Source organism: Phalacrocorax aristotelis, chromosome 2, assembly GCF_949628215.1.
Source record: "Phalacrocorax aristotelis chromosome 2, bGulAri2.1, whole genome shotgun sequence".
NCBI lineage: Eukaryota > Metazoa > Chordata > Aves > Suliformes > Phalacrocoracidae > Phalacrocorax > Phalacrocorax aristotelis.
The window spans coordinates 17,939,486-17,951,832 of record NC_134277.1 but is presented as its reverse complement, the minus strand read 5'-3'; the positions used below and the strand labels follow the sequence as shown (position 1 = coordinate 17,951,832).

Below are 12,347 nucleotides of genomic sequence, written 5' to 3'. Positions count from 1 at the left end.
AGGAATTTTAAAGAAATTTGTAAAATTATGTTTCCCTATTCTTTAAATACTTGTGATATTTTTTTTAACATGCAGAAAAAGCTGTATGTTATGAAAACATTATGTCATTTTGTATGTTTATGTATTTGGTTAGAAAAGGTTAGCTGCATGTGTTTGCTCAGTTCATACCTCCTCTGGTGTTAGGAGGCAGTGGTTGAAGGCATATGATTTTGTGGCTCAGGAGATTCCTACTATAAAATCAGTGTGGGTTGTTGGTTTTTGTTTGGGGTTTTTTTGTGGGTCCAGTTCACTTGATACCATGAAATTCCTTTTTACCATTTTCTTACTTTAAGAGAGTTGGCATAAAAGTGTAAATGAAAATGGCTCATCTGTGCCTCCCCATGGGCAGGTGATTAAAACCCCAAAAGCTGCCGTGTTTATGTGTGGAAGAACAGAGCTTGGGGGTGCATCTCCTTTTATGTGTGTATAGAGCTTTGCTAACAGAATAGAAGTTCCCATCTAGTGGGTCCTGGAAGGGGAATGACATTGGATCACTTTGGTAAATTAAGAGGAAGAAAAATTATCTAGCTGTGTCATTTTTGTATGTGTTTTTTAATCCCAAATACCATGCATCTTGAATTCACTACTACTTGCTGTTTTCCTTTGAAGATCGTCCTTCAAAACTAGCACTGTCATTACTCCATACAGTTGTTTTTTCTGAGAAGCTGCCTACCAGAAAAAATCTTGTGAAAAGATAAACTGTGAATATGCTCATTAATTTCTGCAGAAACAAAATGCAGTCAGCTAATACTTAGAAATGTTTTTACTAGAAGAAGTATATTTTAACTAACTTTATTTCTGGCCTGCTATAGTGAAGTAAGAGATTCAAATTTACTCTATAACTGTCTGTAAAGATTTGAGATTCAGTGATTTTGGTTTTGACAGTAGTGCTCTTTAATCTGCTTATGCCATGAATCTGAAGATCAGCCTTTTTGTTAAAAGGAAACAGATGTTGGAAAAATATCCATAGAAATGGGCATGTTAATATTAGACTTTATTAGATTCAAACTAAGTTATTGTGTTAAATTGCCAGTATTGGTGCTTTCTTATAGAAAAGATCTCAGCATAGTTAAACTTATCAAAAAAATCCCTCCTGCCCCTTTTTCAAACCTGTTACATCTGTTGTTGTAACAATTCATCATCCCCAGTAAGATTATTTTTTAAGCTTATCTTTTTGGAAGAGAAGCGTTCTAAATTTCACCGTATTATCATAGAAATCGATACATTTAGGCATGTTGGGCTTTCTGAAAATATTTTTAAGAAGCAATATTTACAGCTCCATCCCCATTAAACATTTTAGTTCCTCTCCCTTGGTTTCCTACCTCTTTGAAATATCATGCTGTTCTATGTCCTCCAAAGCAACAGTCTTCCTCAGTGCTTTCTTAGGTAGATTTGTAACTGAGTTTGTTACAGTAACAGTTATAAATTTTTCATATCAATAGCAAAAATGGGAAAAGGAAATTATGGTCTGCCTTGCTGCTCTCTTGTTCTTTCAAACATACCTATTCACTCCCAAATGTGGAAAAAACCCAAATAATACTTTTTTTAAATTAAGGCATATAATAATAAATAATGCACATTTGTGCATAAACTCTTCTGTACAAATTACCTTTTTTTCTGCTGTGTTTATTTTGCATAATCATGTTCTTCAGGATGATGGTGTGTTTGCGTTGGGTGTCCCCCATGAATAACATCAGCTCTCTTCTGGTTCAGTAGCTTGAGTAGTTTCCTCATTAAGACACCTGCAGCTGACAGGTTAACACAGACTTAATTTTCAAAACCGCTCATTTCTTTTGAAAGAATACTCTTTCTACTTGATTTAATATGAGAAATAATATGATCCTCTTCAAACTCAAGTAGTGTGAAGTTCACCTCTCTTACTGGCAAAACACTGCCTATACTAATGATTGCAGTTTCTCTATAGTCCTTTTGAGAGTATTTACTTAACTGGGGAAATAAAATGAGATACTCAGGCAACCAGACAATTGTAAAATAGATTTTCAGTTTGTAAACATAACATTAGCTATTGTAGAGAGGCATATTTTGCTCTAGTAAGGAAATTCCAGGAAAGACCGGTTGAATTTTAAGCACGTATTTAAGAATTATTTAATGGGAAAAGGGAAGAATTGTCTTGTCACCTACTGTGCTTTAGATATTTGAAAACCCTATTGTGCAATACCTTTATTAAGCCATGATAAACATCCAGTCTGAAACTAAGGCTGTGAATCCATTGTACTAAAACTGGGACACTATATCTATAAATTCTCAGGTGGATCCTTGCTGCCCCCTGCCCTGAGCCAGCATTCCTTTTTTTTTTTTTTTAATGAAAAACTTCTGTGTGGCAGTTTGATTTGACTTGGTTTTTTCAGAATGTTATTAGCGTCTCTTCTTTTCTGAAAAAATATATATAACAGTATATTTCTATACTGTAATAAATATATATGTGGTATAACATGTCATGCACTGAAAGACTAGTTTATCTAAGCCTAATCATTTCACAGGTTATCATGGAAAAGTTTATTGAGCAACTGCTGCTTCGAGTGGTAAATATTTTCAAGTTAACTTGCTCAATTGTGATGAGTTACTAAAAATTTCATGGACATTGCTGTAGTCTGAGAAGGGAAGCAAAAGAAGCAAAGTTCTCTTCAACTGGCAAATATTAATGGCACTTAAGCAGTGATCCTGTACTGAAGTGGAGTTTGTTTCTTGTCAGATATGGTTATTAAGTAACTGGAGGACGAATAAGGCTTTCTTGTGTTATTCTAAAAATAGAACTGAATGAGACAAAATTGTGCAAATGTTTGGAGGGTAGTAAAATTTGATGTGTCTTGAGATACAAATTTGAAATAATGTGGCTTACAGATAATATTTTTAAGGCACATTTAAGAAGGGAGATATACAGTGTCTTTTTAGGTTGTTGCTTTTTTTTTTTTTAAATGTGGTTAGGCATTCATTCCACCACAGCCTTTTTATTAAGGATATAAGTGTGATAGTTATGTCTGTAACTAACCTTTTTGCAGGATTTCAGTAGTGTTTTGTAATAGAGACTCCTTTTCTAATCTTTCCGCAACACCGCGTGCTTGTAGAGTTGCTGCATGTGAAATGGTGCACGCTCAGTTGAAACGAAGGAAACTTTTAAGATGGAATTAAGGTTGCAAGCATTTGTCACTGCATAGCACTACCTATGTTCAGAAAAATCTGCAACTTCATCTTCCTTATTTTAAACTGAGTAATGGAAACTTTCATGCAAGTTCATTTGTAAGTAATATTGTGTTCACAGAATCTTCTGCTTAAAGTTCTTTGTCCCCAATAAACTAGCCCCAAAATATTAAAAGAAAATTGAGAGTTGCTAAACAACAAGCCTTGCTCTTTTTTTTTAGTCTTTGCTCAGAGGGTTTTGTCAGGGAGATTAAGTTGTCATAGCTTGCTTAATTGGTTGGAGCTTCTGAGTGGGAGTACTAATTTGGTGCTGCTGATAAATAGAAAATGGAGGAGTTGTCTCAGCCGTATTCTGGCCGCTGTGGGGTTTTTCTTTTTCCTCCTTTGCAAGCAGAAATTGTTTTGTAAGACTTCTGTCTTCATTCAAACTCCTGTCAGTGATGACCAGTTTATGGTGTATCAGTCCTTCATAGTATTACTCTGCTGTTTGCAACCTTTAAACATAGGAAACTCAGTTTTTGGAGAGTGTCTGCGCTTAAACAATTTCTGTCTTACATCACTGATGTGTATGTTGTTAAAAATCAGTGTTTCTTCCAGTGTATATTTTTTTTGTTCTTTGGGAAGCTGCTTGAATGAAAAGTAATAATTGTGACACACACACCCCTCCACAAAATTAAGGGTTTTATTTATCCAATTTTAGTAACCCCTCAAGCCTAATTTTCAGAAAGCATTTGAGCATGTGCCTATTGGTAATAATTTAAAAATACCCCAGATGACTAATACACTTTTTTTAGAAATGGCGTGAGTTCTCTGTGTTTCCCTTTTCTTGGGTTTTGAGAGAAATTCCAAATTTACAGAGTTTTATCTACTGACCTTTAATGTGTATGAGCGGTTGCAGAAATAGAGATTCAGGGGATCTGACAGAAGTGAAATGTTTTTTTGTTTGATGTGCACTGAATATACTTCTGTGTACACTGTTTTCTATTAAAGCTAACAGTTTCTGTCTTTGTGGTAACTGCTTATTATCAGGTGCTTAGCCATAAAATTAGTTTCTACTTATGTGACCCAGTTTAAAAACCTTTATGTACTTTATTTGACCTAACCTGAAATCCTGTTCACACGTTCCTTGCTGTATTTATGTAGGGGAGCTGTTACCTTTTGAAGGAGGTATTGGACCAGTCTGAGGCACAAACCAGTGGCAGACAGTCTTTTGCTTACTCTGAGGTGATTAGGATTGTGGAAGTATTGTTGCCTGAGGTAGCATAGTGCATCGTTGCAGTGCTGTTAGAATTCCATTACCAAACTTGAGTCTCTTAGTACTGTATTACAGGCTGTTCGTGGGATGGCTGTTCATTTGAGTTTCATGGTATGTTTCTGGGGAGGGCTTGGAAGGGGGAAATTCAGTCTATTGCTCATATGCTTTGATGATCCACACCAGAGTTAAGACAGCATCATTATTAGTTCATGGTAAGGATTCTAGAGCTGTCAGTTTAACACTTCTTGTTTTGCATACCATAATAATTAAAAAGCCTCTTTCTGTACGAAGCTTTTATTTGGGGGCAGAAGAACATCTCTTGTGCACTCCCGTACACTGTATTAGAGATGTATGTGTTTTCTGAGCTACAGTCAAGAATGAAAGCATAGTTTGGCTTTATTCTCTACCTCTAGTTTCTTTTCAGAGGAATGTCCTACTCCACTTAATACAAATGGGGTAATATTAGTAAGTGTTGCAAGATTAAAAAGACTCTAAAATTGACTGTCATCAGTGATACTGTAAGCAGGGAGTTTGTTTTTTATTTAATACATTGAGATCGTCTGGGTTCATGAGCTAGAGAGTTAGGAATATGACTCTGTTGCTGAAGTTCATGGTTCTTTTTCATATTTTCCATGGGTAAAAGTGCTTAAGCTGCTTTTTCAAGTCGATTGATCTCAAAGTAGGTGGCTTAGAGATGTTAAGCAACGTTGAGGATGTTGCTAGCGTTTTTGTTTTTTAATTAGGTGACCTGAACCCAAAGGGAGGAAATAGCAAATGTAAATCTGAAGAATTTGTTGTGCATCTATAGTTCTTATTTTCATGTAAATTCAACTTGTATATTTTAATTTGTTTAAAAATATCTACTTTAGTAACCTTTGGGTCTTTCTAAGGTGTTCTTTTCAGAAAGGTTTAGAAGCTGCTTGGAACTTGCCTTAATTTAGGAAAAACAGGCAAATTCTTTCAAATTATATTGCTTACTGCTCTTCAGAAATGAAGAATAAACGTTTTTACACTGATGGTGAAATTATTTCTCCAGTCTTTTGCTTATTTTTGTTTTAATGGTTGAGATATCAAGAAAACTGCCAATATACTGGTTTACTTCGAAGAAGGTGGTTGTTGGGGATTTGTGTAGAGTGTGGTGGAAATGCGTGCTTCATCCCTTAGGCTTTTTCGAAGGATGTGACGTGGGACATTCGAGTATTGGATCTTCCAGAAACTCAGTTGATTCAGTGAACCTGATCATTTTCTAAGTTATGTATAAGTTGGAAAGTGATGTCTCACTGCTTCTGGGAGGTGGGCTAAGGGGAGGAAGAAAACTACCCCAACCCCAAAATTATTTAATTATTTTGCTGTAGCTGTGGCAAGGAAAAGGTTACAACCATTTAGACTGAAATACAGCCCTAAGAAAACATTCTGCCTGTTAGCTGTTGGAGTAGTAAACCACTGGATTGTTATGTGGGAACTCAGAACTGTGAATTTCATTTGAGCCATTTTATTCCTGCCTTTTGTTTTCCCTTTAGATGGCCAGATAACTGGTTTTCTCTGTAGAGCTGTTTGTACTGTTTCCCTAAAATTAAACTTTTTTCTGAAATTCATTGGGAAGATCTAATTAAAAATAAAATATAAGCAGAAGACAGCGAAATAGCAAACAACTGTTACATTAAGCAATGTGTAAGATAAAATTTGAAGCTAATCTTTTTCATTTTAAGAATCAGTAATGTCTTGGTGTTCTTTGAGTGCTTCATTAGTAAAACAGAACGAGTCCTTGACTTTCATTGGTTTACTGCTCCTGGCTTTTCTGTCTTGAGGTGTCACTTTCTTACTACTATTTCAGAAGAAAAATTCTATTATGAAGAAAACTCTATGCCTACAGTATCATTTTCATCCCCTATTGGTCTTTTGTCCCACTCCATATATGTGTGACTCTTGGTCTATTTATACTAACCTTTTGAACTAATTTCCATGAAATTTTTTGTTAATGGTAACTTGGAGAAAAAGATGAAAACTTCTATACACTGGGACAATTATCCTGTGAATCAAACATTACAAAACAGCAAAATCTTGCTGTCCTGTGTAGGAGATACAGCAGGAGAGGAGGGCAGGGGAGGAAACGAGGCTTTTTAAGCTCCTTTGCTCATAGAGCTACTTGTTGACTGGTATAAAGCATTTATTTTGGGGGGCATAATGAGTATGTAATTGGGCAGTTGTGGAGTACAGTGATCAGGCTAGATTTTCTTTCTTTTGGCAAAGCACTGTGCATTCAACTTAGTATGGTTTGAATTTCTGGAAAACGTTACTGCGCAGTTGGTGTATTCTCTGAGGCCTTTGCTCTGCTAGAAAAATGGCAAGTTTTTATGCTTTTAGTTGCCTATGGAAGGCAGCCATATTTCATTTCAATACAGCAGGCCACATAAAAATGCAGTGAAGAAAAATTGTGTTTTGTCTTACTAGTTTTACATGTGGCAAATAAAAATGGCTGTGATAGGCTGTTCAGTTACTGCTGAGACGTTGGGTATTGTGTTCCTATTGTGTTACGTTTTTTCGTCCCATATGCAGAACTTTGGAAAGTGTTCTGTGTGAAGACTTGCACTGAAGTAACAAAAGATGTCAGTTGAAATATGCTTTAGACATTTTAACTTAGGCTTATCCTAGATACATTCCTACCATTTTCACTGTTTAAATAGGTCTTTATGGTAGTGGTATTTTATAGAGATAAATAAACTGTCTTGTTGTTAAGTCTTCTTTGTTAACAAATAATTAGTGGCTGTCAGTTGTGCAGTATTCTGTTGAGGAGGTTCAAGTTCTAATATTGTCTCTAGTTTAATGAATTTGATTGCATATTAGCTAAGAGGTGGAACGTGGTGTCCTTGAACAGTATGTATAGAGTTGAAACAAGAGGAGTGAACTTCTTTGCTTTTCTGCTGCCCAGTGTTTCTCCCCATATGCCTGGTTTCTTGGCACAGAAAAGACGACTCTCTTAGAGACCTTCCTGAAACCCTGTTCCCTCTGGATGGAGTGAGGAGGAGGATTGCCTTTGAGTTCAAGTTATAGCACTCATCATTGCTAGGGAGCATTTGTAAACTTTTCTTTGTGTTACCTACACTGGTACTTTTTGTTATGGACAGAAGGAGAATTAGGATATTAACAAGGTATTTGTCTGACTGAAAAGGAAACATATATGCTCTACTATGTTGGACTGTATAAAGTTAACTATTGTAGAGTGCAACACTATACTATACTTCTGCAAATACTGTAATTCTACTATTTGTGCCTGGCTAAAACCTTGTGTGTGAGTGGAGGCGTGTGAACTTGTTTACTATCTAATATCTCAGTGTGTGTTTGTTTGAAGAGGACGAAAAATAGCTTGCTTTTTTTTTTTTACCGTTTGCTGATCTGGATTGTAGTTTATCCTTTGAAGATAACTAATGTGTCTCAGTGTTCTGATTAGTGCATTTCAGCTGGAGATTTTATGTTTATGATACTGTACAATATTATGAGCTACAAAGAGTTTTAATTAGGCTAAGCCACTTGGATGCCAGAGGATGGTGTGAAATGGCACGGTGATGTATTTCACTCTAATCAAGCAGCAAGAAAATTTATTTTAGCTGGTTGTAAACGGATGCTGTATTTCCTAGTATAAGTGTATAGGTTTTGGAAGGGAAACAGTTTCAGCTTGTTCTTGAAAGATGGCAGGGGAGAAGGGAGAGAAATCAGTTGCTTTATTAGAGCAGTCTGTTCCTTAGCTAACTCAGAATTTCAACTTTTCTTAATTTCACAGTGTTGAAGTGGTGTAAATAGAGACATGAGTTAAATGTGATAATTACTTGAGAAAGTTGACTATGTTGCAAAATGGCATTTCACCCTATGTTTTGTCTGTTTTCCAACTCCAGCGTAGTGTTGATGCCTCTTTGCAGTTCAAACTGTCTCTAGGATTCAGGAGTTTGGATCTAGAAACTACTTAGAAAAATCTTGTTACAGTGAGTCTTGGCGTGGCAGAATCTCAAATCTGTAGTAGGCATAAGCGATGGCCTGGTTTTTGAATTGGTTCCCAGAACCATGCTTTTTTGTGCTTTTTGCTGATCTTCATGCATTAGTGACTTTCATGATGTGATTTTCATTTGAAAGACTTGAAGACAGTTATGATAATTTAACCTTGACTCTGACCTGTCCTATGACCGGTTCATCACTAGAGATAGTGTTAGTGAAGGCTTGCTCACATTGTCGCACCACTACAGTTTTATGTAACTGCAGTGCCGATGCCCTTCTTGGCCATCTTCCAGCTAGGAGTAGCTCCTTCCAGATTTAACTGCTTCCAAAATAATGATTAATTTGAGGAAAGTCACAGTGATGGTGCAGTAAATGCTTCCACGGGGAGTTCTGTAACTGAATTGGAGGATTTATAGCACAATATGAATTTCCCTATGGTGCATAAAAGATGTATATTTGCAATTGCTAAATCTTAAGGTATGCTAATGAGCATTTTAAAAACAAGTCTTTTTATCCCTCTTTCTTGAAGAAAGTGGAGCTAGTAAGAAAGTCTAAGAGGAAAGGGTGAGAAGTGCTATAAGGGAATGTCTCAAGGCACAGTAGTGTGCTGTCTACCTTATCAGGGCTGTTTCTGGGATATGCACTAATCTTAGTGATCCTGTTCTCATTATCTACTTTGCCAGGCATGCAGCTGGGAGACCCAAAGCTGATTGCAAGTCACAGCCACCTTAAAATGGCTTGGGGTTAGGCTTTGCTAATGGTGAAAGCTAGCATGCAAGTACGGGGAACCCTCCTTCCTTTTAGAGATAGACCTCCACTTGTGGATTGCTCTGCATTACAATTTTAACTTGGTGGCCTTTTAAAGATCTGAAGCAACTTTCCTTGGTAACCTGAGCTGTCAACGCTGGGTTGCCAGAATTCCTAGGTGACTGCTGTGCAGGTATATACCTTTTTATACTGAGGCAGTAAAGTTTTAGTATGTGGTTAATATGGTGATATGGTTTTGGTGTTTACATATGGTCTTTAAGCCCTTAACTTGTATGAAGTGCCTAAAACTCTTGTTCTCCAGAGCATCATTGCTTTGGTCTTGGAAGCTTCCCAACAGCAAACATCAGTTTGGCAGCTCTTTCATATGCTCATTCCCTTGAAGTTCAGGTACTGATCCAGATGTAAAGCAGTATTATGCATCAAATAAAATGGAGGTATGGGGGTGAACCTGTGCCTGTAATTGTCCTAGACACCATCAGGTATGTATTTATGGTTGCCCCTTGTAAAAGCCCATGTAGCTATTCCTGGCGACATGGGCAATCAGTATTGCTGGAGCAGCTATGATCACTTTTTATGCAGCTGAGGCCAGCTCAGGTAGGGCAGGATCCCTGATTCAGGGCAAGCCCATGGGTGTGCAGTCTGGGAGTTCTGCTAGGAGGGCTGCAGCTCAGTGCAGAGAGGCCCAGGGCCTCCTTATGATGAAACTGCTGCATAGTAGGGGTTTCTACTACTCGGCCAGCTGTAGGTGGGTGTGACAGCTGCAGCTGCTGATACTCTGAGGTGCTTTGTGACTCAGTACTGGGGCTGAGAACCAGGGCGGCGGGGATGCTGCTGAGCTGTTAGACCGTGAGGGGGCTGAAAGTCTGCTCAGTGAGTTTCGGGGGTTTGTTTATGGGTTGGATAGAATTGGCTTTACAGGGTTATATTGGTTTAATACATATGTTGTTGGCTCTTATTCATGGTTGGAAAATGCATAGATTAGATTCGCTATGGTGGTGATTTAGACCACTGCAATATTTAAAAATCACCAACTATGTCTTGAGTATGCTGAACAAAGTGTAGTGTTAGTGCATCCATGGTACAGGGTTACAGTAAATTAACTACATTGGTGTTTTCTGAAGTTTTGAAGTGACTAATATCAAACTGTTCACACAAGCCATCTGGTAAATTTTCATCTTGTTTTTTCCTTTAAAAAGGGAGACAATTAGTTCATTTCTACTATGAAGCAAATATGTTTGCATTAAGCAATTTACAGAAATAGATGAAGAAATTCAATGATTTTATCTCAGTAATGTTTGGGAAGGGAATAGTAAATAAATAAAGACTTAACAGAATGATTAATATAAAAATATTAAACAGCTATCTCACTCCATAACCAGGGTCTTAAAAAAAAAAATTAAGACTGTTGGTGTGACTGATTGAGGAGTCCTGTCTTGTAACTATAACATAATTCTTGCATACCTTTAGGGGAACTAAATGTGCCTGTCATTGTAAATTTATATTAAAGTCTAAATTCTGGAATCTTCTAATGTACTTAACATGTAAAGTCACATCATTCACTAGAATGTTGTTTTTGTTGTTTTTCATGTGCATCACATGTATGTGATGTGGTGGTATTGCTTTGACAAGCTTAAGTTACCCCAGAAGTAAGTGATTCCACCTGGCTCTGAGCATGCAAGATACTTCTGGTGTAGGACTAATTGTCTGGCTTTTGGAAGGCTTTATTTGAGGACAAGGTTTTTTACCTTTTTTTTTTAACCCCAGATCTGTAAACAAAATGACATGTGAGTTTAGTGAAAACAGTGTAGGAAAAGGTTCAGAGCTACCGACAGTTCAGGTTGCAATAACTCGTGCGTGCAAATCGGCCTTTAACCTTTGTAGGTCACTAAACAGATCAGTCATGGTGTACCTCTTTGCTTTTGTGATGGACTGTTTTTCTAACCTGCAGGGTTAGAAGAGGGGAGGAAGAAGTTTGAAATGGTAACTTGTGTAGTCAGAAGGCTCAGAAGATAGAAATTGCATTATAATCTCTCCCATTCTGCAGTGAGCTGGGCCATCTTGTCTAGACTGTGCTCTTTCTAGAAAGATTGGACTAGATGATCCCTGAAGTTCCTTCCAACCTGTGATTATGTGATTTAGTCATCTTCTGAGTGTGTGACTTTCAGAATACTTTAAAAAAATATTTTTAATGGCTCCATTCACTCCCAGCTGTCGGTCCACTATCAGCAGCCTGTTCTTTATTGTTGTTGCCTGTAAGATACAGCCTTTGCCAAGTGCTTTGCAAAGCACTTTGACTTCATATTCAGATCATATGCAGTACGTGAAGCTAGCGGTACCTAATGTAGTATCCCTGGGTATTTAGAAAGTTCTCAGTAGGCAGAGGGGGAAAAAAAAAAGGCGGGGAGAGTGTTGTATTTGAAATATCTAGGTTTTTCCCTGAAATGTGTAAGAAAATTACTTTTCTTAGTTTGGTGTGATTTATGTGAATATTTAGAACTTAGGAAAGGGTAATCACATAAAGAAGAATGGAAGAGTTTTTACTTGCTTAGAGGTTTTTGAGCAATAGGAAGCCTTAAGAGCAGGACATTTAAAATAAGATTGTGAAGGGTTTAATGGATGGCCTTCCTCAATTGTAATTAGAACTGTTCAGGTGTAATTGGTGACTTGAGCTTAGGCACAAATATAGATGTAAAAGGTGTGGAAAATTACCTCCCTTCTCATTTCCCAGCTGTTCTTTTGTGTTCAAGTGTTTTCATGTTGAGGAAGAAAATCAGTTTACCTGAGAAGCGGATGTTAGGGAGGCCAGAAGCAGGTGGTGGTTTGGGGAGTACTGCTTTTGGTATTGTAGATGTCAGTACCTACATTGCAGAGACTGAGGTGTGGGAAAATTAGTTTCATCTATACGCATAAACAGGAATAGTTACCTAGAACCAGTTGCAAGTAGTCTCAAAAGGGTTAAGAAAACAGCATTGCTCCAGTGAACTTAAAACCTGATTTAGTGTATCTGTGTAGGCTGTTGATAAACCTATTTAAACTTAATGTTGAAGAGAAAATGTCTCGTAATTTCTGAATTGATATGTTAGGATACCTCCAACCATGCAATATATAAAGGCCACTTGTTTGTTTGCAGTGGAATAAA

The 12,347-nt window shown here is 37.2% G+C and overlaps 1 protein-coding gene across 11 annotated transcripts in view; it reads left to right on the top strand.

The window, feature by feature from the left end:
• The window catches only part of WAC (WW domain containing adaptor with coiled-coil), a 61,817-nt gene that overhangs the window by 13,302 nt on the left and 36,168 nt on the right, over window positions 1-12,347 (top strand). The gene's annotated exons all lie outside the window — the stretch shown is intronic.